Source organism: Canis aureus, chromosome 10 (assembly GCF_053574225.1).
Source record: "Canis aureus isolate CA01 chromosome 10, VMU_Caureus_v.1.0, whole genome shotgun sequence".
Lineage (NCBI taxonomy): Eukaryota > Metazoa > Chordata > Mammalia > Carnivora > Canidae > Canis > Canis aureus.
The window spans coordinates 33,224,522-33,251,987 of record NC_135620.1 but is presented as its reverse complement, the minus strand read 5'-3'; the positions used below and the strand labels follow the sequence as shown (position 1 = coordinate 33,251,987).

The window sequence follows — 27,466 nt, the reverse complement described above, 5'->3', positions numbered from 1 at the left end:
ATTTTCAGTTTTTCCCTTTTACAGTCTTATTCCACTGCTATTGATGATGTTTTGGAGTATAGGTAAAGTCCAGAGCTGATGACATGCTAAGGAGGACCTACAAGATACTGGAAGCCTTGCCATTGTCAAGTTAAAGATTGCTTTTCCCTCTAGCAAGGTATTAACATTAAAACAACTAGAAGCTTCCTGAAGAATATCACAAATATCTCACCCTGGTTGGGGGTTGTTTGTGGGATATCAGTTGTGCTTTGTCCTCAGCTAGCTCTGCTCCCACATCACTATGATCATATCACTTTCCATTGTCAGCCACCATTTTTAGTAAATAATGTTTCACTGGGACTCAGCCAGTTCACTCATTTGGATATTGTCTATGGTTTTGTGTGTGTGTGTGTGCATGTGTGTGTGCACATGCACACATACTGCAGCAGCATAATTCAGTGCTTTCTATAGTCTGTATACCCCGAAGGCCTCAAATATTTAAGGAAAAGCTTACTGACCCCTAGAATAAAAGCATGTCAAAATCATAGAATTTTGCTAGTAAGCTTGTGTTAGATAAAAATGCCATATGGTTTAAGAGAGAGAACATCAGGCTCTCTTTAATGTTGTTAAAAATACTTTCCATTTGTTTTACAGAAAAAAATTATTTGTGAAGATCACCAAAGGAATAAATTTTTTCATCCAAAAATAATCCCACATCAGCCATCTTACTGGAACCTGGCAATTACAAACAGGAAATATTCACTCAGTAGTATGTATATGTATTTTCAAACATATGCCATAGATCTGAGCTGTAGTAACAAGTGTATTGTTGGACACTATAAGTGAATTTTAAAGTATTAGTAAACAACCAATCCATGGCATGTACAGCACCTATGACATAAAAGCTCTAAAATGAGCAATATTGTATATCAGTGTAATGTTTATATAAACTTAAGAACTATGAAGGATGCCTATCCGGAATTTTGGTAACACAAAAACCAAGGATAAGATTGATTTGAAAGAAGTTATAAGTTCTCACAGCCAATCAATTCATTAGAGAGTTTCTATTAATGAGATATATTTTAAAAACTGGTTTTTTTTTCCTGCTTACAATGTCCGTCCTCATCTTGACATTTATGATAAAGCTTATTTATCACCACTTGTGAATTCTGGCATAATGGCTACAGTAAGAGGTCCCTAATCTCTCTCTTTATGGTGAAATCAGAGACTTATATTTTCATTATTGCATTCCTCATACTTTGTTGATATTCTTTGTTGTATATTTGAATTTTAGTAATATATAATATGCTTAAGAGTGTAAGCCATGACTTATTTTATGTCACTAGCAAATGCTAGAATGTTTTTTGTTAAATGTTTATTCAAAACTATGTGAATACATAACAGATGAGGACTTTTTTCAGATTGTTTATATCTCCTTTCAAAGTTATTGTTTAATTATATTATCAATAGTCTTAATTATCATTTTAATCTACATTATAATTGTACTCACTGAGGAATTCACTTATTCATTGCAAATTGTTATGTGCCCTTGATTTCTCCTTCCTCTTATATAACATGATTATGTGACAAAGAATTTATCTGAAACAGTGACTCAATTCCTTTGTAAAATCTCTGAGCTATCAAAGCTAACTAAAATACACAAGAGAATCTTGGAAGAACTTTAATTCTGGAATTTTCAATATATTGAGGAAACCTGGGATGGCTCCTCATTTCTAGAATTACATAATGACAGAGGGATCAATTCTCCAAGAAAACAATAATCCTTAACATGTGTGTATTTAACAACCAGCATCTAAATATGTGCAACAAAAAGTGATAAACTATAAAGAGACAAATCCACCATTAGAATTGGAAACTTTAACACCTTTCTATCAATAACTGACAGATCCAGCAGCAGAAAATCAGTAAGGATATAGTGAAACTGAACAGAATTATCCATAATTTGGATCTTATTGACATTTATAAAATACTTTATCCAACAACAGTAGAATATACCTTCTTCTTAAGCTCACATGGAACATTCACCGACATGGAACACTTTCTGACCTATAAAACATACCTTAATGTATTTAAAAGAATAGATGTCATGCAAAGGATACTCTTTGACCACAATGGAATTAAACTAGAATTCAGTAACAGAAAGATAGTTTGAAAGTAAAAAAAATACTTGCAGACTAAACAACACATTTCTAAACCCTATGTGGATAAATGAAGAATTATCAAGAGAAATTTTAAAATATTTAGAACTAAATGAAAATGATAATACAACCTGTCAAAATTGGTGGAGAGAGCAAAAACAATGTTCTGAAGGAAACATAATATAGAATGTATATTGAAAATTTGGAGAACAGATCTAAACTTAATAATTTAAAATTTCATTTAGGAATTTGTAGCACCTGTATTTTGTTTGTTTTAAGTTCATACCAATGTATATGTTTGAGACAAAAAATATTTGGTACACAGGAAATCTTTTCTTTATGTTCAAAGTGTATACAAACTGTGTGTGCCTAGATGTGCTTTCAACTATACTTAATTTATTGCTTTAGAAAGAACTTTAAAATTTTGTTTTATTTTATTTTAAAGATTATTTATTTATTTATTCATGAGAGACACCGAGAGAAAGGCAGAGACACAGGCAGAGAGAGAAGCAGGCCCATCAAAGAGCCTGATGTGGGGCTTGATCCCGGGACTCCAGGATCACGCCCTGGGCCAAAGGCAGGCATGGACTAAACCACTGAGCCTCCCAGGGATCCCCAGAACTTTAAAATTTTAAATCTAAAATTGTATAAGGTAGCACTTAACTTACTCCCTATTTCTTTGTAGATGAAGATATTAGTCTAGAGATTTGAAATGATTTAAGCAAGTTCTGTCAAGAAAATAATTTAGACATCTTTACTTCATGAAATATCTATTATATTTCATCTCAGATTCAGTTAACTGACTACCATAAAATATAGAATGAATTCAGAAAGATGTTTTTTTTAATCTCATAATTGAATTAGAAATGGTACTGAATTTTATCCTTACAATTGTTACAAATTCAAAAACTAACTAAAAGTTAGGAAAAGTGTACATTCCATTTAAACCCACCTGATTTAGCTTGAAGAAAGGGAAATATGACCTTCACTGGTTGATTTCTTATTAATTTCTCAATCAAAATTGGAAGATTAGCAATATTAATATTAAATATTAGTATTAAACATATTATGTGTTTAGTAGGTCAATTCTTTTTCTTAGGACATTACAATCTAAAACAGAACAAAAGAGTAATGGAAGGAAAATGTGAGCGATGTTGAAAAATAGCAAGATATCAGATGTATTCATAAATTAACATTTAAATTGTGCTTACTATGCTTTATACATAGTCCAAAATTCTTTATTTTTTAAAACAATCTTCAAAATAGGACTTTGGAATTATACTGTTATCCACATAAGTAATATCCTCATAATTAATTATCTACAGGTAATATGACTGAATAAAGGCATTAAATAGTCTAAGATCTTTTAGGTGGTACAGTAAAACAAATTTAACAGGATGACTCCACAATACACGATCTGAGGTAAGATCATGAGGTGGAAAGATGACTAAATCAGAAGACCTGGGTTAAAATTCCAATCTACTGCTTAATCTTGGCCTTGAACAATTAATTGCCCTCTCTGAAAATCAACTACTAGCTATAAAATGAGCCTCTGTTTGCCGCTCAAGATTGTTAAAAAGCATACATAAAACCTTGTATATGTGGCACCTGTTAAATGTCTCTCTCTCTCTTTTTTTTTTTTTTAATTTTATTTGTTAATTCAGGAGAGACACATAGAGAGAGAGAGGCAGAGAGCCCGACGTGGGACTTGATCCTGGGTTTCCAGGATCACACCCTGAGCTGAAGCCTGCGCTAAACCCCTGAGCCACCAGGGCTGCCCATGTCTGACTCTTTTTCAACTTAGGTTGAGCCCCATGCCAGAGTCTGTGCTCAGGGAGTCTGCTAGAGATTCTCTCCCTCTTCTTCTCTCCCTAACCCCGAGAATAAATAAATAAATCTTATTTAAAAAGAAACATTTATAAAATCATGTATAAAAATCACTATATAAAGCATTTTCCAAACAAATAGAAATGCTATGATGCACTTGATTTAAGGAGTTGATTGAGGGGATCCCTGGGTGGCTCAGTGGTTTGGCCCCTGCCTTTGGCGTGATCCTGGAGCCCCGGGATCGGTCCCGCTTCAGGCTCCCGGCATGGAGCCTGCTTCTCCCTCTGCTTCTCCCTCTGCCTATGTCTCTGCCTCTCTCTCTCTCTCTCTCTCTCTCTGTGTCTATCATAAATAAATAAATCTTAAAAAAAAAAAAAAAAGAGTTGATTGAGGAAGGGCCCTTATGGGAAAAACAAAAATAGAAATGGACTTTCCTAAAGATTTAGAGAATTCATCCAAAGATAAGACTACATGTTTCACCCTTTAAAACAAAGTCACTGCTCCAGGGAAGGTAAGCATTGCAGATTAGGCTATTATAGAGCATGCCTACTCAAATCTGCAATCATTTGCATACCAACTTCATAATTTTTGCTGCGTATGCATAGTGCCTATATTCTTATTTTCATATTACTTTTTGAAAGTAACATTAAATAAACATTTTAACTTAACCACTTCCTGATAACATTGTAAAAGCTTATTTAATGTTAGTTAAAATTTCAACCATGAACTAACATAACAGAGGAATAAACACATGGTTTCATTTTAATATTTTCTTCTTTGAAAGTACACTATTCATATAATTAGTGCACATTTTAAAAGTTACAAAAGTGTATATAATGATAACAAATTTATCTTTCTCTATTGTTTTCCAGCCACTTATCTCCTCCTCCCTAAGTGGAGCACTGTCAAAGTTTCTGTGTATCCTTACAGACATACTCTAGGTTTGGAGACTTTTAATTTTAAAAGACTCAAACAAATAAGCTTTCTAAAATACGTTCTATGTTCCTGCCATCAGTGGGTGTAAATACGTGTTTTGGTACTTTCTCACCAAAATTTGATAGTACCAAATCTTTTAAAAATTGTGTCTATCTTCTAGGTAAATATGGATATCAGACATTTTGATATTATTTTAGATGGTAATATTTTGATGTTATCTTTTAAATTAGTTTATGGGTAACATTTTTACTACCAATACCTGAACGTATTGATTGCCTTTTCTATGGCTTCTAAGCCAATTAATAAGACCAAATCTCAACAATGCTTATGTTACTTTGGTGAAAAAGAGTTGCAGGACATCACTAATATGAACCAATAAGGAAATGGGAGAACATTTTTGATAGCGGATCTTGAGGGTGTTGGGCCAGAGAGAACACAATAAATCTGGATAAGGGACTTTAAGGAATTTTTCCTCTTTTATTTGAAATCAAATAGATTATTTGTTTATGTTTTCATGTTGCTTTTTCTGATGTAAATTTTTCAAGTACCTTGTATTTCCTTTTGATATGTAGATTTAGGTCTCTATTATTTCCAGAAAAGTTATGTCAGATTATCATTAAGTTGCTTAGTTTAGTTTAATTTTGCTTTGCATTATATTAGTTTTTTTCTTCAGGAAATAAAATAGCATGAATGCTTTTCCCCTATTTCCTTGCCTTTTATTTCCACCATGTTCTCTCTGTTTTTACTTCTTTCCCTAATTTTAATTCTCCAGATTGTTTTAATGCTTTGTGTCAATGCTTCTTACTAAATATAATTTGAATCTACTGCCTTTCCAGAGCTTTTAGTTTATTTTTTATATTTTTCATTTTATTCTTCTATTTTTTTTCTTGATTTCAATTGGATTCATATTTTCCCATTGTCGAATATTAAACATTTATTTTCATTAGTATTGAATGATACAGAATTTTTTTATATCTCAGAATACTTGGTTAGATATATTTAATTTAGAGTATTATTTTACAGTTTTCTTTTGCTTAATTGTTATATTATGTGGAGGCCGAGAAAAATTAAGGCAATCCCACCTAAAGTTTAGTATTAGCACAAGTACAGCCATCTTAGGCCCCTGTGAATAAGAGCTGAACTTTATGGGAAAAACTGCAGCATGTCCTCAATGTCCTCGGCAGAGAATCCCATATCAGAAAGACAACAGAGCCCACGCCCTGGTAGAAAGTCCCATATTAGAGTGAGAACAGAGCTCAATGCCCTTGAAAGCCCCACATCAGAATGTAAACAGAACTTGGAGAAATTCTTCCACCCCTTCTGAAAATCCCCTAGACCAGCCTATAAAAAACCCAGCTGTAACCCACTTCGAGGTCCAAGTCCCTGCTCCGCTGTACCGGGTATACTTGGACCCAACCTTGAGCTCGTAAATAAACGCTCATGTGGTTGCATCGGTGTCGGCTCCTTGGTGGTTTCTTGGATTCGCAATCTTGGGCACAACAATATTGTGGAGGGAAGGTTGATTCAATGTGCTCTGGATGTTTTTATTGTTATTTTTTAATGAATCTATAAGTTTGCCTTTTCCAGATGATATATTTGTTATGATCACAATATTTCTAGCTTTTGATGACCTCTCTGTCAGTATAGTAGAATTAAGATACTTTTCTGTATATATATATTTAGGATAGTTCATATTTCTTAAGATTTTGGTTCTCTTTTGTCTTGGAGGATATGATTTTGTATTTAATACATAAACTATTATTTAATTCTCCACTTTCAATTAACCTTATTTACTTAATTAAAATAGTTTCCATTTTACAATTTCCCTAATTTTATACCAGAAACAAAGAGAGAGAATACTATATATTGAAGGTTTGTGCCCCTCTAAAATTCACAAGTTCATATCTAATCTTCAGTGCATGGTATTAGGAAGTGCATCCTTTGTACGCTATTAGGTTATAAGGGTGGAGCCCTCATGAATGGAATTAACTCCCTTGTAAAGGAGACCCCAGAGAGTAACTCTGTCCCTTTTCACCATGTGAGGACAAAGCAAAAAGTTGGCCATCTGTGAAGCAGGTAACAAGCAGGCTTTCACAAGACACCAAATCTGACAATGTCTTGTTTTGAACTTCCCAGCCTCCAGAACTGTGAGAAATAATTTTTTGCTATTTAGAAGTCACCCAGTATGGTAGTTTTGAAAATAAAAGCCCAAAATGACTTCAATAGAGAGTTAGTTGTCTCTGCAAAGTAGGAAAAGAGATCATTAACTAGGGAGTGCATTTTTTCGTAAATTTATCTACCAAAATCCTTCTGGCTCCATTGTTATCTTTATTTCTGCATCAATTAGGACATACTTATGTCACCATTTACTGATTACTTAATGGGGTGGGGGGGTTCTGCAGTACAAATTGGATAATTTCTTGCTATCAAAAGCTATTTGAGGATTTAAGTTTTTAAGATCTACTTTCTAGGTTTTGCATTTTTAGTTTTTTTTTTTCTTTTCCTATAGTGTCCTCTCCCATTCTTTTTTCCTTTATCTTTTCATGCCTTCAGAAATACTTAAATATAGTATTAAAATATCCATGTATTTGGAGCATAGTGTTTTTTATGTTTATTGAGGTATAATTGACAAAACTTGAATTTAAGATGTACAACTTGATGTTTTGATATATATGTACATTGTATAGTGATCACCAAAATCAAGCTAATTATCATATCTATAATCTCAGATATTTAATATTTTCTTTCAATTTTTAAAGATACATTCTCTTAGCAAATTTCATGTGTACCATATAATATTGTTAATTATAGTCATCATGCTGTACATTAGCTCTCCAGAACTTATTTATCTGGCATAGCTGAAACTTTGTACCTTCTGACCAACATCTCCCTCTGCTCTTTCTATACCCCCAGGTGTGCCTGGAAATCACCATTCTATTATCTGCTTGAGTTTGTTTCAGATTCCACATGTAAGTGAGATCAGAATTAATCCAGAGCACATCAAGGAATTATTTAGACACATATCTCTAGTCTAACTATGTTACATATATGACAATACTAAAAATGGAGAAAATTAAGCCTCAGTTACTCACTTGTGCAATTAGGTTAATAATATCTATTACTCAGTATTGCACTGGAGGTAAAATTAGATAATATGTACATGAGTGGTGGTTATACACCAGTTCCCTAGCTAACAGGATTTTTTCTCTTGATATATTTAATTCTATTTTGATTGGAGTTTGAAGTTTATCCCTTAGCCTTGATCTCTACAGAGGGTGAATAAAAACTTTGGACTTCCAAAGGTAAAGGACAGATAAATGGTGGGTTATTAACAGATGGTGCTTCAGTGAGAGGTAGATACTCAAAATTAATTTGGTGCTGGCTTTCTCTGTAGTACATAAAACTCACCACAGATGTCCCTTCTTCCTGTTCCCATATCAGAAATTTGGCTCCCTCCATACCATGCTCTCTGGGTGCATTTACCTTTCTTGCTTTCCCCTGTCCTAGTCTAAAATAGTTTAAAAAAAAAACTACTGCTAAGGAAAATGGATTCATTTATTTTTCCTGACAAGTATTTAGCTATTTCTTTGAGTCTTTCTGTATGGTTTTATTTAACTAAGGGGTACTTTAACAATAATAGATCACATAGAAAAGAAATGCATAAAAACAAAAGGCCTAATAATTGTGATATAAAAAAACTGTATTTACAAAATTACTCAATAGGATGTCTGACATAGAGTGTGTACTCTAGAAATTTCCATTTTTGCCCCATATTCTTATTTTAAAAATGATTATAATTAAAATGATAATTATTTTGTTAATATGTATTGAAGAATTTCTAATGCATCATCTCCCTTAATACTCAAAGCCACCCTTTTCATGGATATTTTAATTTTCCCCATTTTTCTGAATCTTATGAAGGTTTAAATTCTCCAACATTACCCTCTTGCACTGTTGGTGGTAATGTGAACTGGTACAGCCACTCTGGAAAACTGTGTGGAGGTTCCTCAAAGAATTAAAAATAGATCTGCTCTATGACCCAGCAGTTGCACTGCTGGGGATTTACCCCAAAGATACAGATGCAGTGAAATGCCGGGGCACCTGTACCCCAATGTTTATAGCAGCAATGTCCACAAACTGTGGAAGGTGCCTCGGTGTCCATCGAAAGATGAATGGATAAAGAAGATGTGGTCTATGTATACAATGGAATATTACTCAGCCATTAAAAACAACAAATATCCACCATTTGCTTCGACATGGATGGAACTAGAGGGTATTATGCTGAGTGAAATAAGTCAATCGGAAAAGGACAAATAGTATATGGTCTCATTCATTTGGGGAATATAAAAATTAGTGAAAGGGAATAAAGGGAAAGGAGAGAAAATGAGTGAAAATATCAGTGAGGGTGACAAAACATGAGAGACCCCTAACTCTGGGAAACAAACAAGGGTCAGTGGAAAGGGAGGTGGGTGGGGGTTGGGGTGACTGGGTGATGGACACTGAGGGGGGCACTTGCAGGATGAGTACTGGGTGTTATGCTATATGTTGGGAAATCAAACTCCAATAAAAAAAATTTTAAAAAAATAAATAAACATAAATTAAAAAAATTCTCCAACATTACATACATTTTCCCCATCTGGCAGGTTGTAATCCAACTTATTTTAAAATCCATGTGTTTTATCACCACACCAGAATGCCCCATTCTGGAGCCCTTTTCTTTTTTTCAACTCATATTAACATGATTCATTCCCATATTGAGGGAATGAATGATTCATTCATACTGAGCCAATGAGATTAAATATCTACCCATATCATAGGGTGAGTAGGAAACCTCTTATGTAATGTAGTTGGTGAACAGTAGATAAATAAATGAGAACACAAAAAGTTTTTTTTCAAATATTTACTATTGTCACATTTATTTTTGTAAATACTATGTTAAAATGAATGTATGATATTATGAAAGAGAGGCTGACACTAATTTTTTAACATAGGTTCCCCCTCCTCCTTTTACCTTGGAAAAACAGACAGATGACTGGACCCTGGACAGAAAACTTCTGATTATGGAGAAGAGCTGAGGAAATGTCAAGAAAAAGGTAACTAAGCATCATCATGATGTTCCTGCTGAGAGTCTTTGCCAGGAAATTGCTTTTGGGGATCATATAACAGAGTAGATGAGAAGCCCTGGAGTGTGGAGAGCATCTCTGAAGATAGACTTCATCATTTTGCCTAAGGTTAATTCCACTCTGAGAGTAAATCCACAGTTAAGACAACTATTTTTATGGCTTCATGTTTTTAACCACTGCAATTTAACAAAATAGCACTGGTTTGTGCCTATACCCAAATGTTTTACCACTGTAGAATAATTTGTATAGTAAAAATAAATGCAATTTTTAAATTCCATGAATTTTTGGTGGCAGGCTAGAAACTTAAATGGCATTATTTTTCCACAAGAAAGCTAAAATAAATAAATAAATAAATCTAATCTCCAGTGAAAGTCTTTGTTTTGTTACTTTGTTCCATAACTCCCCCAAACAAAACAAAAACACCAAAAAACCCCCTAAACTGAAGCTATTCCTAAGCATCTAATAAGATGGGATAATGGGTTTATCTACTTTATTTCATATGAGCCAGATGGCAAAGCTTCAAATTAAAAATAGGATTTTTGTGCAAGTGTGTGCATGTGTGTGCACAAGTGTATGCATGCACATAGCCATGCACCTGTGTGTGTTACTAGAGAGTGGGAATAAAAGAAAGCTATGAATATGATGAATTGTATTTGATAGTTCTGTAATAACCATGTGTTATTTTACTTATTATCTGCTAACATTTACATATAAATTCAGTGAATACAAATAAATAGACATCAGAGAGGCCAGAAAACCCAAGATGTAAGAGAAAATGAAATTGGTGGAAAGGCAGGTATGTAGTGCAGAATTGGGCACTGATAAGCCATTTGGCACAAACCTGAATAAGGAGAGTCAGAGATTGTAGTCCAAAATAAGCCCAGACCTTGGTGTACAGACAGCTGTGCCTAATTAAGAATAGTATCCATTTCCTTTAATAAAATAATTCAAACTTGATAACAATAAGACTTTTTTGTGTGTTTATCAAATGTCAGACACTTTTGCTAATATGGCCCCTCCTGTAATATTCCCATTTAGTTTACAAAGTTGTGTAGTATAGTTTTGCTTTGACTTCATCAGTTTTACCAGATGATACTCTGAGAATACTGCCAACCATCTAGCTTCAACGACCGTGCTCTTTATATACAATATAAATCTGACACAGTTTTGGATGAGAGCAATTAAATCTTCTATTACAGTAGCACAATTAATCTATGTTAAAATGAGACCAGGAGATCTTCCGTGTTTCTTATCTCCTCAATCTCTTCTACCATTTTATTGTTAGAAATCCCCATTGAGCTGCTGCGAATTTGGTTTTACAAGACAAGAGTCTTGTCTCTCTAAAGCAAAATCCTCCTCATACTTTGTGAGAACTGAGTGTGTCATTTAGTCATTTACACTGTACTATGAATGAGTTTTATATGAATGTAAGTGGAGAGAAAAAATATAGTATTCAGTCTCGAGACTTCTACAAGAAAGAAAGTTCGTGATAGGACAGAGAGGGAAATTATTGTTTTGAATGATGCTCTAGGCTAAGAATTGTCTTAGGTGCTGAATTCTCCAAACAACCTTATGAAATACTTATGGCAAGTTCACAGATTAGGAGTTATGAAGAGTACATCAAAGTGCCCAAGAAATATAGCAAAGAGGGCAGGATACCAAAGATATATTTTACTTGCTTCAAACACTTGTATGGAAGCAGGACCACTACCTGCCAGAGAAACTGTGCTTTGTCAACCAAGTCCCTGTTGATTATCTGTAGTGAGAGAGAATGGGTTACATTTTGCCCTGCTATTTATGCTTTCTTTGCTAGTGTTCCTAAATAAAATAGGACTTTGCAGTAAGGTTTCTGAGTTGCCAGAGGGACACTGGGCTTCCCTACAATGCAGAGTTGGGCTTCTATTTCTTCAAGACCATCCAGATTTAAACAAGGTAGAATTAGAATGGAGGCCCAAAGTACTGGAATTGTTTATAAAACTTTCACCAGGCATTCCTTTGGCAACTTCTTGACTTACTTGAATTTTTTTTCTGCTTGGAAATTCAAAGCAATTTTACCAGTAGACTATTCTTTCTAGTATTACTTTCTCACAATTCTGTTTGATTTCATGTAAGTTAAAAACAAACATACCATATATTAAGATATGAATGACTGATGTTAATGATATAATAATTTCTTACCCAATTAATATATTCTGTTAAAAATACGTATTTTTAAGACATCATATCTTTATGAGTGTCCCTGCCAGTTCATTCTACACACAATACTAACTCAAATTGGATCCTAAATGCTAGCATTCAGTTTAGTCCTAAGTGTAGCTGAAAGTATGGCCTAAAACTGCATCATCCTATAAGACTGTCTTTGGGTCCTTGGTTCTACCTCCTTTTATTTATTTAGCTTGGTTATCTTTCTTGGCTTAATTCAAGAATTACTCCCTTCTGTAAGTGTAATTACAAGCTTGACATTGGAGAAAGGAATGTTTGTGCTGGGTCACAATTATTATTTTAACTTGTTTCAGTTGAACTTTATTGCTTACCTGAAAGCTAATCTCTATAAAGAGATTTAGAAGATTTTAGGGATAAAACACAGTAAGTTTATAAATCATGAGGGAAAATATATTTTAAAGAGGGCAGTTATATAGGGGCATCAGGATGGCTCAGTCAGTGGAGCCACTGACTATTAATATCAACTTGGGTCATCATCTCCAGGTCCTGAGATCAAGGCTCAAGTAGGGTTTGCTCTCAGTGTGGAGTCTGCTTGAGATTCTCTACCTCTCCCTCCCCTTTTATCCCTCCCTGTTTGCACACATGTGTACACATGGACACACACACTCTCTGTCTGTCTCACTCAAATAAATAAATAAAATCTTCAAATTTCTGCATGTGTTTCTATAAATAAAAAAGAACAGTTATTAAAAGAATGAAAATATTTTTCATGTATCTTATAGTTAATTTTAAGTCCTTCCATATTAATAAACATCATTACATTTTCTTTAATTCTTTATGAAGAAATATGTACATATTGGCTTTCTATTTATCATATTAAGATTTTTAGAATTCTTTAATACAATGACAATAATGCATGCAATGTTACAATTTTTCTTTTTAAATTTTATTATTATTTTTATTTAAATTGAATTTGCCAACATATAGTATAGCACCAAGTTCTCATCCCATCAAGTGTCTTCCTCAGTGCCCATGACCCCGTTACCCCATCCCCCACCCACCTCCCCTTCCTCAACACACACACACATATATACTACATCTTCTTTATCCATTCATATGTCAGAGAACATCATGGCTCCTTCCACACTTTGGCTATTGTGGACATTTCTGCTATGAACATTGGGGTGCAGGTGTCCCGTTGTTTCATTACATCTGTATCTTTGGGGTAAATCCCCAGTAGTGCAATTGCTGGGTCATAGGGTAGCTCTATTTTTAACTTCTTGAAGAAACTCCACACTGTTTTCCAGAGTAGCTGTTACAATATCTCTTATTCTATTAATATCATGAGCCCTCCTAATACTGATAATTGGCTTCTCTGCAGGCAAGAAATATTGCCAATTGAGTCAGAAGAATATCCAAAAGGGTATTTTTTTTCAGCTCCAAAAAAATGAGTGTAAAACAGATAAGTACTCAAAATATAGCTGTCCCATGCAGAAAGTGTTAGGATTTATCAAGGGACAACATGCAATTAAATTTTGTTGCCTGTGATATTGAAAAAGAATACCAATGCTGGATTTCAGCTGTATTACAAAGCCATGATCATGAAGACTGCATGGTATGGCATGAAAACAGACACATAGATCAACGGAACAGACTAGAGAACCCAGAAAGGGACTCTCAATATTATGATCAAGTAATATTTGACAAAACAGGAAAGAATATCCCCTGGAAAAAGGACAGTCTCTTCAATATATGGTGTTGGGAAAATTAGACAACCACATGTAGAAGAATGAAACTAGACCATTTTATTACACCAGGCACAAAGATACATTCAAAATGGTTGAAATATCTAAATGTGAGGTAAGAATCCATCAAAATCCTAGAGGAGAACACAAGCACATTTTTTAACTTGGCCACGGTAACTTCTTGCAAGATACATTAATGAAGGCAAGGGGAAAAAAAAAAGAACTATTGGGACTTAATCAAGATAAAAAGCTTCTGCACAGCAAAGGAAACAGTCAACAAAACTAAAAGACAACCTACAGAATGGGAGAAGATATTTTCAAATGACATATAAGATAAAGGGCTAGTATCCAGGATCCTTATTCAACTCAACACCCAAGAAACAAAAACTCCAGTCATGAAATGGGTAGAAGACATGAACAGAAATTTCACCAAAGAAGACCTACACATGGCCAACAAGCACATGAAAAAATGCTCCACATCACTTGGCATCAGGGAAATAGAAATCAAAACCACAATCAGATACCACCTCACACCAATAAGAATTGTTAAAAATAACAAGAAACAACAAATGTTGGAGAGGATATGGAGAAAGGGAAATCCTCTTGTAATGTTGGTGGGAATGCAAACTGGTGCAGGCACTCTGGAAAACAGTGTGGAGTTTCCTCAAGAAGTTAAAAATAGAGCTACCCTACGACCCAGTAATTGCACTACTGGGGGTTTACCCCAAATATACTGATGTAGTGAAACGGCAGGATATCTGCACCCCAGTGTTCACAGCAGCAATGTCCATCGTGGCCAAACTGTGGAAGGAGCCCCAATGTCCTTCAACAGATGAATGGAGAAAGAAGAAGTGGTGTATATGTATACACAATGGAATATTACTCAGCCATCAAAAAGGATGAATACCCACCATTTGCTTCGATGTGAATGGAACTGGAGGGTATTATGCTGAGTTAAATAAGTCAATCCAAGAAGGACAATCATCATATGGTTTCACTCATACATGGAATATAAGAAATAGTGAAAGGGATTATAAGGGAATCTTATAAGGGGAGCTGAGTGGGAAAAATTAGAGACAGAGACAAACCATGAGAGACTCCTAACTCTTGGAGACAAAAAAAAAAGGGTTGTGAAAGGGGAGTTGGGTGGGGGATGGGGTAACTGGGTGACAGGCATTGAGGAAGACACTTGATGGGATGAGCACTGGGTGTTATGCTATATCTTGGCAAATTGAATTTCAATAAAATAAATTTAAAAAAAGATAATGAGTTAGGTATCAGTTTGAAAAATAAATTTTGTTTCCTGTGTAGGGATCAAATATGAGAAAAGATAATAAAATCGTTCTACAACCTAGCCTACTATCACAGCTGAAACGTCACATATCAACTAAAACAGGATTGTACCTTTAAGCACATATATATATATATATATTTTTTTTTTTTTTTAACTGGAGATTGTTTACCTGTCACCAAAATTTGACACTCAAATCATTATACAAAATTTCTCTTAAGATCAAAATATCAACTACCTTTTTCCACTCAGAATATTTAGTTCATATTATCTCCTTAATTTCCCTTGAAGAGGGCAGCCTGGGTGGCTCAGTGGTTTACCACCTGCCTTCAGTCCAGGGTGTGATCCTGGAAACCCAGGATCGAGTCCCACATTGGGCTCCCTGCACAGAGCCTGCTTCTCCCTCTGACTGTGTCTCTGCCTCTCTCTCTCTCCCTGTGTCTCTCATGAATAAATAAAATAAAAAATAATAATTTCCCGTGAAGAGAACTTAATTAGATTATGCAGCAACAACAACTAATTTTGGAAACAATGAAGTTCACATTATATAATTATCTGTATATCATTAACAAAGGAGAGACCTTCTGCCTAAAATTGTATAACAAAAACAATACAGAGGTATAAATAAAATATGACTGCTTTCTTGGTACCAATTTTTTTATTATATAAGTTTGGACAAACTTAGCCCATCTATTGACTTATTTCTCTATGTGTTCATTATTTTTTGTTGTTGTTGTTCTCGTTCTTTATCTACAAGGTTATTTATTTTCAATCATTAAGGTTTATCACTGATGTAATCTGAGGTATCTTGAAATGTTTCTTTTGTTACAGATACTAATGCATTTCTCTATTAGCTAATTTTTACAACAAAACAGCAGATTGAAAATATTGTTTAGTAATATTACCTCATTTTTCAGATAAGCTCATCTGAATGTTAGAGGAGTGGGGAAAAAAGAGAGGGGTGGGTGAGGTGATAGCTAGTATATGAAATTGTATATGACATGCAACTAACCATTTACCTGGTAGTGAGCAACCTTTGGTAACTTAATATTCATAGTCATAGAAGTTGTAAATCATTGAAATACTGTGATACAAACATCTTGAGTTAGTTTACTGGGCTGCCATAGCAAGATACCACAGAATGGATGGCTTAAACAACAGCTGTGTATTTTTCTTACATTTCTGGAGGTCAGAAGTACATGATCATGGTGCCATCAGAGTTGTTTCATTCTACTTAGATTAAGGTGAGACCTTGCTCTTTGGCTTTAAGATGGCCACTTTTTTTAAACTATGCCCTCACAAGGTCTTTCCTCTGTTCAGAAGTAGAGGTAGAGGGCATGCTCTGATGTTTTTTCCTTTTGTAAGGATATCAATCCTATCAAATTAGGGCTTCACTCTTGTGACCTCATTTAATTACCTTGCGAAAGGCCTCATCTTCAACTACTGTCAGTTGAGGGTTAGGTCTTCATCATATACATTTTATTTTATTTTATTTTATTTTTTTAAGATTTTATTTATTTATTAGAGACAGGGGACGGGAGGCGGGTGGGGGGTAGAGGCAGAGACACAGGCAGAGGGAGAAGCAGGCTCCATGCAGGGAGCCTGATGTGGGACTTGATCCCCGGTCTCCAGGTTCATGCCCTGGGCTGAAGGCAGCGCTAAACTGCTGAGCCACCCGGGCTGCCCCATCATATACATTTTAAAGGAATTCAGTTCAGTCCATAACACATCCCCAACCCAATTATGTTAGATTGTAGCCAATTTGTCTGTGCTCACAGCCATGTGCTGACATGCATGAGCATCACTTCTTATTGAAGAGAAGATAGGGACCATTTCTAATTGTGCAAAACACCTTGAGAAGAGGAACTATTTATCGCCTGAACATTCATAGTACTAAATGAAGTACTAAGTCTACAGTGACACTTATAAAATGTCTGTTTAATAAATAACTTCTATGAACTAATTTTATGCTCCATATTGATCCACACTGGTCTATATCAGTCTAAATATTTATTAATTAATTTATGTTGGTGTGCTAATTGCAGTAAAGTCTCAATGTTTTCATAGCTTCATTTAACAAAGCAACTTTTTATTTCCATTTCTCTCAGTAATTATACTCAGATCTTTGCAGACACTTTGGATATTTCTCTTCCTCAAGTCTCTACAAAATATGTATTACCCGTAGAAAAGGCTATACAGGTTATTTTGGCTTTTGGCAACATGAGGCCAAAATCTTGTTAATTATAGGCTAAAAGTGTTCATGGCAAAATTTATTCTTTGAAAAGTTTCCCAAATGTCCCTTATGCTGCTAGAAGCATAAACCCGTACACACACACACACACACACACACACAGAATTGGCTTTCCAGAACTTTTTGTTGTTTTATTGTTGTTATGTGTATTAGACTTGAACTTAAAAGCAATGACTTGGCACATGTATTTTATATATTTATATGGCTTTCATTTCATGTTGCAAAGTACATTGAAATATGGTCAGGATAGCACTGCTATTTACATTGCCATAGCATTCAAGTACAGAATATTGGGTGAAAGAGAAAACTAAACATATCAAAAATGATTTTGCCATCTTCTTAAAGCTAAAACTGTCCTTTCCACATTGTGTATTCTTAGCACTGTTATTGAAGATCAGTTAACCCCATACATTTATTTCTGGCTATCCCATTCCTGTTCTTTTATATTTAATATTCCCTGTATTTATCTCTGATTATTATAGTGTCATTCAATTTGAAAAAGATTAGTACAGAAAACATTTTGTTCTTTCTAATAACTTTTCTTTTGTTCTTCATATTTAAATCATTTTATGATTTCTTGAGGAAAAATAAGCATAAAGATTCATAATTGGAATTCTTGGCAAGACTTCTCTCAAGAGCACAGCTTGATCCCTATTAATAATATCCCCTCTAAAGAAAAATTGCAGATAATTCTTTGAGGTGCTAATTTCAATTCTTTTGGTTATATAGTCAGAAGTGGCACTGCTAGATCATATGGTGACTCTATTTTTAATTTTCTTTGTTTTTTTTTTTTTTTTGAGAGAGAGAGAGAGAGAGAGACTGAGCAAGCAGGGCAGGGCAGAGAGGGAATCTTAATCAGGCTCCATGCCCAGGGTGAGCCTTATGTGAGACTCAAACTCATGACCCTGAAATCATGATATGAATCAACATCAAGAGTCAGATGCTTAACCAACTACACTACCCAGCCACCCCACTATTTTTAATTTTCTGAAGAACTTCCACACTGTTTTCTTTTTTTTTTTTTTTTTTAATTTTTATTTATTTATGATAGTCACAGAGAGAGAGAGAGAGAGAGGCAGAGACACAGGCAGAGGGAGAAGCAGGCTCCATGCACCGGGAGCCCGACGTGGGATTCGATCCCGGGTCTCCAGGATCGCGCCCTGGGCCAAAGGCAGGCGCCAAACCGCTGCGCCACCCAGGGATCCCCCACACTGTTTTCTATAATAGCTGTGCCAGTTTACATTCCCACCAATGGTATATAAGGATTCTCATTTCTTACCAACTCTTGTCGCTTCTTAATTGTGAGTTAATATCTCATTGCGGTCTTGATTCATATTTCCCTAGTGATTAAAGATATTGAACATCTTTTTAAATACTTATTGGCAATCTATATGTATTCTTGGAAGAAATCTACTCTTGGAAGAGTCTATTCAAGTCTCTTACCCATTTTAAAAATCAGATTGGGGTTATTTCTTTGTTTATTTTGTTTCATTTTTAGCTATTGACTTGTAGAAGTCATTTATATATTTGGATATTGCCCCTTATATATATGGCTTATCAATATTTTCTCCTAATTCATAGGTTTTTCATTTCTTTTTGTTTGTTTGTTTGTTTGTTTGTTTTCATTTATTTTCTTTGCTATGCACAAGCTTTTTTGTTTGAAGTAGTCCCCCTTGTCTATATTTGTTTTTGTTGCTTGTGCTTTTGGTGTCATATCCAAGAAATTATTGCCAAGACCAATGACAAGAAACTTTTCCCCATGTTTCCTCCTAGGAGTTTTATAGTTTCAGGTCTATGTTCAAGTCTATTTTGAGTTGATTTTTATGAATTGTGTGAGATAAGGGTCCAATTCAGTTCTCTTGTGTATGGATATACAGTTTTCCCTGTACCATTTGCTGACAAAACTGTGCTTTCTCCATTGTGCATTCTTGGCACTGTTATTGAAGATCAGTTGACCCTATACATTTATTTCTAGCTATTGCATTCCTGTTCTATTCTATTCCCTGTATTTATTTTAACATCACCCAGTGGGATGGTGGCAGAGAGCCACACCACTTTGTCAGCAATAGAAACTAGAGGGCCAGCCCTGATGCCCTGTACTACTAACTAGAGATTAGAATGGAGGGGGTTGAGACCCAGTGAGGCAGACTCTCCCTCAATGAGTCAGAAATAATCTACACCAAGTATTCCAATAGTCTACATGCCTGTTTTTATGTTAGTACTATATTGTTTCAATTTCCATAGCTTTGTAATATATTTTTAAATCAGTAAGTATAATGCCTTCTGCTTTATTTTTCTTTCTGAAGATTGTTTTGACTAGTTGAGTCTTGTGGTTTATATAAATTTTAGAATTGTTTTTCCTAATTCTATGAAAAATACCATTGGAATTTTGATAGGGACTGCCTTGAATCTGTTGCTTGGTTTGGACAGTATGGACATTTTAATAATATTGTCTTCCAATCCATAAATGTGGATAGTTTTCCATTTAATTGTGTCATCTTTATTTATAAATGTTTTGTAGTTTTTAGTGTACAAGTGTTTTACCTTTTTGTTCAAGCTTATTCCAAAGCATTTAATTATTTTTGATATTATTGTAAAAGAGATTGTGTTCTTAACTTGCTTTTCTGATAGATCATTATTGGTATATAAAGATGCAACTAATGAAATTGGGATCTTAAAAAGATATTGGCATTCCCATGTTTATTGTACCATTATTCATAATAGCCATTGTATGGAATCAATCTAAATGTCCATCAGTAGATGAATGGATAAAGAAACTGTGATGTATACCTACAAAGAAATATAATTTTAGCCTTTTAAAAATAAAGAAATATTACCATATGCAATAACATAGATGAAACTGGGTAACATTATGCTAACTGAAGTAAGCCAGTCACAGTACAACTAACACACAATTCCACTTACATGTGGTATCTAAAATTGTTAAACTCATAGAAGCAGAGAGTAGAATGGAAGTTTTTAGAGGAGAGGGAGTATAATTGTCTTTCAATGATTATGAAGTTTAGCTATGCAACATGAATAACTTTTAGAGATCTGCTGTAAAATATTATACCTATCAGTAACGATATTGTATTGTACAATTAAAAATATAAGAGAGTAGATCTCACTTTAAATATTCTGACAATAAAAAAAAAATAAATATTCTGACAATAGTATAACAAAATAGAGCAAGAATCAGGAGGAAACTTGGAGAGATGATAGATATGATATATTTTATCACCTTGATTGTAATGAATGTTTCATATATATGTGTGTGTGTATGTCAAAGCTCATCAAAAATACTTTAAATATTTGCAGCTTCTTGTGTGTCTGTTATAAGTCCATTAAAAATAACATATAGGAAAATTGCTACTCAGTTCTAAATAATGGAATTTATATGCACATTTTTGGAATACAACATTGTTATGTAGAAAGCTTCTTGTTTGTTTCTTTTGTATGTTGAAACTTTACTAAAATCATTCATTCGTTCAAACAGATTTAGGTTTTCTATATCTGCAGAGACAAGTTTATTTATTCCTTTCTTTTTAAAATATTTTATTGAGGTATAATTAGCATGTAACATTTTAAAAATATTTATTTATTTTAGAGAGAGGACACAAGTGGGAGGGGCAGAAGGAGAGAGAGAGAGAGAATCCCAAGCAGATTCCATGTCCAGCATGGAGCTTGAGGCAGGGCTCAATCCCAGAACCCTGAGATTTGATCTGAGTCAAAACCAAGAGTCAGGGGATCCCTGGGTGGCTCAGGGGTTTAGCGCCTGCCTTCGGCCTAGGGCATGATCCTGGAATCCCAGGATCGAGTCCCACATCGGTCTCCCTGCATGGGGCCTGCTTTTCCCTCTGCCTGTGTCTCTGCCTCTCACTCTCTCTCTGTCTCTCGTGAATGAATAAATAAAATCTAAAAAAAAAAAAAAGTCAGATACTTACGTGATTGCACCACTCAGGTGACTGATCTATAACATTTTATTAGTTCCAGATGTCTGATGTAATGGTTTGATATTTTTGGTTAACATTTTAACTAGCCTTTCTTTTTTTTTCTGATTTGGAGGTCTTCTTAAAATTTTTATTTTATTTAAATTCAATTAATTAACATAGAGCATTATTAGTTTCAAAGGTAGAGTTCAGTGATTAATCAGTTGCGTATAACACCCAGTGCTCACGACATCAAGTGCCCTCCTTAATACTCATCACTAGGTTACCCCATCCACAATGCACTTCTCCTCCAGCAATGCTCATTTTTTTCCCCATAGTTAAGAGTCTCTTATGGTTTGTCTCTCTCTCTGATTTCATCTTATTTTATTTTTCCCTCCCTTCCCCTACACTCCTGTTTCTCAAATTCCACATATGAGCGAAATAGTATGTCTTTCTTTGATTAACTTATTTAGCTTAATGCCTCTAGTTCCATCCATGACATTGAATGTCATGATCCTCTGTTTTGCTTCTTAAATTCCATATATGAGTGAAATCATATGATTTTGGGATCTTAAAAAGATATTGGCACTCCCACGTCAGTCTCTGACTGACTTATTTTGCTTAGTATAATACCCTCTAGTTGAATCCATATCATTGCAAAAGACAAGACTTCATTTTTGACAGCTGAGTAATATTCCATTATATATATTCCATATATATTATGTTTATATATATTATATATATAAATACACACACAATGTATTTATCCTTTCATCTGTCAATGGAAATCTGGGCTCTTTCCATAGTTTAGCTATTGTGGACATCTCTGTTATGAACACTGGAGTGCAGGTGCCTCTTCAGATCATTACATTTGTATCTTTAGGGTAGATACCTAGTATTACAATTGCTGGGTCATAGGGTATCTCTATTTTAACTTTTTGAGGAACCTCCACACTGTTTTCCAGCTTGCATTCCCACCAGCAGTGTAAGAAGGTTCCCCTTTCTCTGCATCCTCCAACATTTATTGTTTCCTGACTTGTTAATTTTAGCCATTCTGACTGGTGTAAAATGGTTTTGATCTGTTTTTCCCTGGTGCTAAGTGATGTGGAACATTTTTTCATGTGTCTGTTGCCCATCTATAGGTCTTCTTTGGAGAAATGTCTGTTCATGTTTTCCGACCATTTCTTGACTGTTTTTTTGTTTTGTTTTGTGTTTTGAGTGTTGAATTTGAAAAGTTCTTTATGGATCTTAGATATTTTTGTTTTTAATTTTTATTTATTTATGATAGTCACAGAGGGAGAGAGAGAGGCACAGACACAGGCAGAGGGAGAAGCAGGCTCCATGCACCGGGAGCCCGACGTGGGATTCGATCCCGGGTCTCCAGGATCGCGCCCTGGGCCAAAGGCAGGCGCCAAACCGCTGCGCCACCCAGGGATCCCTAGATCTTAGATATTAGCCCTTTATCTGATATGTCATTTGCAAGTATCTTCTCCCATTCCATAGATTGTCTTTTAATTTTTTTTTTACTGTTTTCTTTTGTGTGCAAAAGCTTTTCATCTTGATGAAGTCCCAGTAGTTCATTTTTCCTTTTGTTTCCCTTCCTTTCGGAAATGTGTCTGTCAAGAAGTTACTATGGCCAAGGTCAAGGAGGTTGCTGCCTATGAGTGAGTTCTGATGGATTCCTGTTTCACATTTAATTTTTTAATCCATTTTCAGTTTATTTTTGTGTATGGTGTAAGAAAATCATCCAGTTTCATTCTTCTACATGTGGCTGTCCAATTTTCTCAACACCCTTTATTGAAGAGATTGTCTTTTTTCTATTGGATATTCTTTCCTGCTTTGTCAAAGATTAGTTGACAATAGAGTTAAGTGTCCATTTCTGGGTTGTCTCTTCTGTTTCATTGATCTATGTGTCTGTTTTTGTGCCAGTACCACACTACCATACTGTCTTGATGATTATAGCTTTGTAATATACAAAGTCCAGAAATGTGATGATACAAGTTTTGATTTTCTTCTTCAACTTTCCTCTGACTATTTGAAGTCTTTCCCAGTTCTATAGAAATATTAGGGTTATTTATTGCAGCTCTCTGAAAAATGTTGGTGCATAACATTTCAAGAAAAACTAGCAAACCACCTTCAATAGCACATTAAAAGAATCATACAAAATTCTCAGGAATTTAACCCTGAGATGCAGAGATTGTTCAACATATGCAGATACATAATCGTGATATATCACATTAAAAGAATGAAGGATAAAAATCATATCATCTCAATAGTTGCAGGAAAAACATTTGACAATATTTAACATCCTTTCATGCAAAAAGTTAAAAAAAAACTGTGTATAGAAAGATTCTATTTCTACCTAATAAAGACACTGGAATTTATCTTTTAAAAATATCTTGAATCTTGAAATTTTAAATATTTTTTAATTTTTAAAAAGATTTTATTGATTTATTTGAGAGAGCAAAAAAGAGAGCACAAGTGGCTGAGAGGGCAGAGAGAGGAAGAAACACATTCCCCATTGAGCAAGAAGCCCAATATGAGGTTCAGTCCCAGGACCCTGAGATCATGACCTGAGCCAAAGGCAGATGCTTAACTGACTGAGCCACCCGGGCGCCCAGAATCTTAATTTTTTTAAAATGAAATTTTCAATATAAAAGCAAGTTTAGAGGCCTTAATATTCCTCTTTTTCCACCTATTTAGTTCTGTGATCATTTCTATTTCAAAATAATGCATTATTAAATAAATAGTATTGAGGAAAATGTATAAGGGATCATAAATAATGAGTTACAGAAAGATGGTCCTGAATAGTAAGATAGTTTTGCAATCTCTACCTGCACTTTTAATTACCCCTCCATCCCAGAGATTTTCATATGTACATGTATTACATAATTCTGTGAAAAGACTCTGTAGCTACATATAATAAAAGTAGTCTCCTTAGCATATATGGCTTTTGAGCACTTGAAACATGAATAGTGTACTGATAAACAAAATTTTAAATTTGATTTTAATTGAATTAACATATTAACCATTGAGGCAGTGTGAAATATTTTTTCCATGGAACAAAACTTTGCTTTAAGAGAACTATATTTCACTGTGTCCATTGTATCATACTTTAGTGTTGTGTGTTTAGGTAAATGCATCCTTCTAAAGTTGTATATAAATACATCATAGATAGTGCCAATGGCTTGTTTCAGTTAAATTACTTTTCCCACACACAGGTGTAATATTATAATGTGCTTAATTAATATGCTTGAATTCTGAATGAGTTACAGTGAAACCTATGTAAATTATAATTTGTAATTAAATTGAAATAAGTATTATTTTAATTATATGATAAAATTATTTTTTTAGCTTAAAAATAAGTAACTTTTTGGAAGAAAATAAATTTTAAAAAAATTGAAACAAAGGCATTGAGTGGAGCTGCAGAAACTACTATGATGACTGTAACACTATAGAAAAGATGCTGGAAGAAGGCACACATTTCATGATAAGTAAAAATGCAACATGCTGCAGTTAAGCAAAAGAATATCCTGACTTTTGTTTTAAAAATAAGGTGGGGTATATGAAGAGACATTTTCAACAATTATATAGTACACTGACAACTTTTTCCTCAAATAGAAAGAAAAATTAAAATTTGAAATTTCCTAAAATCAGAATTCAATGTCCAAAAATTTTTTAAATTATTTTTAAAAATATCTGAGGTGCATTTTGCAAGCTGCAAAGTTGCTTAAATTATTGCCCAAAGAAGAAACAATTATTACAAGGAGAGTTGGTTAAAAAGATGAATTATTTCATGCATGGAAATTTTGTTAAAGAAATATGAGAAAAAAAGCCTCTGAAAATGTAATTTTGTAAAGTGTGACAAATCTTAATTAAGTCATAAAGCAGATTCCCATAGAATTCCAGGCCTCTTTAATCATCTTAAAGATCAATTGAGTTAAAGTTTTTTAAATTGCAAATAATATTACTTAAATGGATGTGAAGTGCCATATAAAAGAAATCAATTATTTTTTAGATGCATTTTATCTCAAAATGATTCCAAATTTACAAAGAAACATTGTTAATTTGTAGTCCAACACATCACACTTGTGATACAGATATTTGTCCACCTTTTATATTGGTTGATGGGGAATTCAGCTAACTATGAAAAATTCATTTCTATCATGATAGATGCTGCTCCAATTAATGCTGTATTGGAATTTTAAAACAAAAGGCTGATAATCCCCTTTGCTTTTTTCTACTGTAGAGCACATACTGAAAAATTTTCACAGTTTTGTTAAGCACATTCTATGCTAAGTGTTATGGACATCATTATCTATGTGCATGCAGATGCATGAAACATTGTCAGTTTCTGGAGCTGCTAAACAAGACAAAAGACTATGAATTTAATGACCTTGAATGGTTCTTTTCTTGTAATCACTATTTTGAGTTACAAAAAACGTTTTTTCTAATATTTACTGTCAGATTAACTCCAGTTCTAGATTTTCTTGAAACAAAAGTGATGTGAGGCAGAATATTCAATAATCCAAGGCAGAAAAAGAAAAGAAAAGAAAAAGCCCCTGTAATTTATATTTTTTCACCAATATCACACTGCTATGAGTGAGATAAAATTGAATCTCTAAAAAAAAGGAAAGTTTATTTTTGCCTTAGTTAGGCAGGCAAAATAACATGTTGAATGGAAACTCTTCACCATATAAATAAATAATATTGATTTTATATATATTTTTTACCTGTATCAACATTACAGAAACTTTAATTATAACTGATTGTATATACAAGCTGGCTACAAAACATACAAGAAAAATTTGATGAACTATATTGATATTTAAAAATTTAAACTTGCGGGCAGCCCAGGTGGCTCAGTGGTTTAGCACCACCTTCAGCTCAGGGCCTGATCCTGGAGACCCGGGATCGAGTCCCATGTCGGGCTCTCTGTGTGGGGTCTACTTCTCCCTCTGCCTGTGTCTCTGCCTCTCTCTCTCTCTGTGTTTCTCATGAATAAATAAAATCTTAAAAAAATAAATAAATAAAATAAAAATTTAGACATGCTTTTCATGTATGCAGTGATCCTTTGAATTCTGTGATAAAGCAGGAGTTAGTGAATTTACTTAATTTAGACAGATGTTGCATTGCTTCAAAGTTAAATCAATTTTTCCAAAAAATGTTAATATCTTTTGTCAATGTGGGTGTAAGTATTAAAGGAAAATGATTTCTATGCTCAGTTAATTTATAGGAAAACACCAAAGTACTTTTGCAACAACTTGTGTGTGTGAATATATTTTTTCAACTGTAAATTTTATGAAATGTGAATACAAATCAAATATATTCAATGAAGATGCAAAGTCTGAATTGTGATGTACTTTTACCGTAAAACACTTATCAGATTATTTTTTAAAGATTTTATTTATTTATTCATGAGAGATAGAGAGAGGCAGAGACACAGGCAGAGGGAGAACCAGGCTCCCCACAGACAGCAGGATGTGGGACTGGATCTGGGGTCTCCAGGCTGGGCTGAAGGTGGCGCTAAACTGCTGAGCACCCAGGCTGCCCAGATTTTGAAGAATAAGTATGATGACATTAAAATATCTTGTAAATTATTGCTAGATTATATTTTGAGTTAGTACTGTATATATGTATATACATATATAAAAATACACATGTATATATATAATACATATAATACATATATATATACTGTATTGATATATGCCTAGATAAGTGTAAAGTTTATATATTATAGTATTAAATTTAATTTTATGTTTCTTTTTAAAATTTTTAATATGGATGCTATTACTATGTGACAGAAATTATATTTCTATTAGACACTCCTGTTTTTTAACTTTAATATTCTCAAAATAATCACATCTTCAAAGGGCTTCAGAACCACTACTTTGGAGAAGAATACTAAAATTATAAATCCTCGACTATGAGCATTTGATCATTATACATTGTATTCCACCCACTATAATTTCTTCAATGATGTTTCTACCAGCATGTAGAAAATGTTTATACGTAAGAGGGTGATTTAATATAGCCAAGACTGAAAGAATAGTGATATTT

The 27,466-nt window shown here is 34.0% G+C and overlaps 1 protein-coding gene across 3 annotated transcripts in view; it reads left to right on the top strand.

The window, feature by feature from the left end:
- The window catches only part of LOC144322204 (uncharacterized), a 233,116-nt gene extending 222,766 nt beyond the window's left edge, over positions 1-10,350 (top strand). For 2 of the 3 annotated variants that reach the window (XR_013387779.1, XR_013387774.1), the window contains exons 3-5: positions 634-748; positions 7,815-7,870; positions 9,893-10,350. The gene's annotated coding sequence lies outside the window, so the exon portion shown is untranslated. Of the gene's footprint in view, positions 1-24; positions 158-633; positions 749-7,814; positions 7,871-9,892 lie in introns of those variants that run through there. The other variant, XR_013387780.1, reaches the window with a different exon arrangement.
- The last annotated feature ends 17,116 nt before the right edge of the window (positions 10,351-27,466 follow it).